Raw genomic sequence first — 2,830 nt, 5'->3', positions numbered from 1 at the left:
GAAAACCTGAAGCAACAGGGAAGATCTCACCTGCTGTGTCTCAGAGGATTGGACAGTTCCACAGACAGAAAACGACAGGTTTCCCTTCCAGCCATCAACTGTCGTGATCATTTCCTGGAACCATTCAGCTGGGGCGCAGCATGTGGTGGGAAAAGAGGAGTGACGCTGGCTCAAATGGTTGTGTCCCCCATAAGCTTAGCTGTGGAAACTCAACCATTGAAGGTGGCTGGTGCTTTGATCTTGGACCTCCCAGCCTAAGGGAAGCTGCGGGTGCTTACAAGCTATTCAGCTGAGCGGATTCAGTCATAGCATCCTGAATAGACTAAACTAAGGCCAGACATGAATGCTTCGTTACAGAGTGACTGCTGGCCACAGCCTTCAGAGCAGCCCAAGGGAGCTGAAAGGTGAGAGTCATTTTTTTTTTTTTTTGTACATTTTCCCCAGCTGTGGCTGATCTACAGGAATTCTACTGCTCTGCGGTGTGCATCTTAGAGGCAGCATCAGTGCTAATATGTGTTCTAAATTGATTCTCTGGGATTTTATTTTATTTATTTATTCACTTAGTTTTTGCTGTTTGCTCAGCTTCCAAACTTTAAAAAAATTAATGAGGGCCGGAGAGATGGCCCAGTGGTTAAGGCACTTGCTCGCAAAACCTAATGACCTGGGTTTGATTCCCCAGTACCCATGTACAGCCAGATGTACAAAGTGGTACATGCATCTGGAGTTCATTTGCAACAGCTAGAGACCCTGACATGTCCATATTCTGTCTGTGTTTCTTCTCTCTCTTCTCCGTACATACAAATAAATAAGTACATCAATTTTTTAAAATATTGGCAACCTCCATACATATATTAAATGAATCCTGGATCATAATCCCCTCCCGCGACACTCATTTTCCTCTCTCCCTTGTCTCCTCTCCACTCAACTCCCTCTTCTTCTTCTTTTTTTTTCCTTTCCCTTGTCACAGAGAGCTTTTATTACCACAGACGCAACCAAGGAATGCGGGAGCCCCTGGGTGGCAGCCTCTGAGCGTGTGAGGAGGGAGGGGCGGCCAGAGGGGACACTGTACATCACTTGTGGCCGTCACACAACTGACAGCCCTGGGTGATAGGGAGAGGCCTTTGCTGGCCGGTGCACTTGTGTGACTCCAAGTCAGCGTTGACAAGTGGCTTTTTCCTGGACAAAGGACAAGCCAGAACCAAGGACAACAGCTTCACAGGCACCACCTTGAAATGGAAACCAAATAGGCTCCCAATATCAGGAGTACATTCCTCCCCATCATGAACCGTGAGCGAGAAGGCAAGCACAGGCACGTGGCTGACTACATTGCCTTTCTCACAGGCAAGGTGCTTTGAAATGCCAAACTGGCAGGGCCTTGCCCCTTGCAAAGGGCACACAACTTCCCAGTCTGTGTTTAAATGACTGCTACCTTGGTGATCTATTTTTGTTGGGATTTTGAACAAAATTGATGGAGTAGGAGCCAGTAGAGGAATCTGATTTGATGTGGATATTTTCTGTGGAGCGCCCCAAAAGGCCGTAGAACCTAGTTCCCAAGATCTTGCAGTTTATCTAGCATCTCTTCCTTCAGTCTTTCGTCATGTTGCCTGGGTGGTCTCCTACAGGCTGCTCTAGCTGGACATGCTGAGGGTCTTTCTCTAATGCAGGTTTATATCGCCCAGTGCTTCGTCCAGCTTGTCCGTCCACTCATACAACTCTGTTCTCCTGTGCAGCGGTGCACAGATGTAGCTGGGGTTTAACCGAATTGCTTTGCCGCGGTCACCGGTGGCCATCTCCTTCTGGTCCTGCTCCATCCTCACAGCAGCTCTATTTGAAAATGGAATGGGCCTGTCTTTCTGCAAGCAGGACGGGCACACCTGAAAGGCCTGGCTGTAAGAACTTTCAGCTTCAATATATCCTTTCTTAGACTGTTCAGTCCCCTCCTTCTTTAAGCTAGTGCTCACTTCTCTTCTGTTTCTCTTCATCGGGCATGTTTTTTTTTGTTTTTGTTTCTTTAATTTTTTAAAAAACTTATTTATTTGAGAGCAACAGACAGAAAGAGAAAGAGGGAGAGAGAGAGAGAGAGAGCACAGTGGGCGTGCCAGGGCTTCCAGCCACTGCAAACGAACTCCAGACACGTGCGCCCCCTTGTGCATCTGGCTAACGTGGGTCCTGGGGAATCGAGCCTCGAACTGGGGTCCTTAGGCTTCACAGGCAAGCGCTTAACCGCTAAGCCATCTCTCCAGCCCTGTGTTTTTTTTTTTTCCCAACTCAACCAGGTACTCTTCATCCAGTTCAGAGGAAGTCACGTAGTCAGTGCTGAGCTCAACCTCATGCGCTCCCAGCTCCTCATCCTCAAACGAGGCCCAGCAGTCATGAAAGCGTTCTTCTTCTCCCTGGTCCTGGGGGCTCAGGCTGACTCACCACCCTTAGCAGGTACTTGCCTGGGGAATGCTGCTTCTCAGGATCAGCATTAGAGGGCTGGCGCACTCTGGAGAATCTGTAACCTTCAAGCCATTGAGCAGGTCCTCTGGAACTGTACATGCCTCTGACTTCTCCCCCATGGCGAATTCAGTGAGGGAGGGGAGGCTGGATGTAGCCTCACAGCTCTTCTGCTCTCCCCTTCTTCTATTTATTTTTATTTTTATTTATTTATTTCAGAGCAATAGACAGAGAGAGAAAGAGGCAGAGAAAGAGAGAATGGGTGCATCAGGGCCTCCAGCCACTGCAAATGTACTCCCAATGCATGCACCACCTTGTGCATCTGGCTTACATGGATCCAGGGGAATCAAGCTTTGAACTGGGGTCCTTAGGCTTCACAGGCAAGCGCTTA

At 48.6% G+C, this 2,830-nt stretch overlaps 1 pseudogene; it reads right to left on the bottom strand.

The window, feature by feature from the left end:
- Window positions 1-1,425: 1,425 nt before the first annotated feature.
- LOC101610411 lies at window positions 1,426-2,561 on the bottom strand (annotated as a pseudogene).
- Between the last annotated feature and the right edge of the window lie 269 nt (window positions 2,562-2,830).

This window comes from Jaculus jaculus, chromosome 5 (genome assembly GCF_020740685.1).
Source record: "Jaculus jaculus isolate mJacJac1 chromosome 5, mJacJac1.mat.Y.cur, whole genome shotgun sequence".
NCBI lineage: Eukaryota > Metazoa > Chordata > Mammalia > Rodentia > Dipodidae > Jaculus > Jaculus jaculus.
The sequence above is the reverse complement of the archived record's forward strand: the minus strand, read 5'-3'. Positions and strand labels throughout refer to the sequence as shown.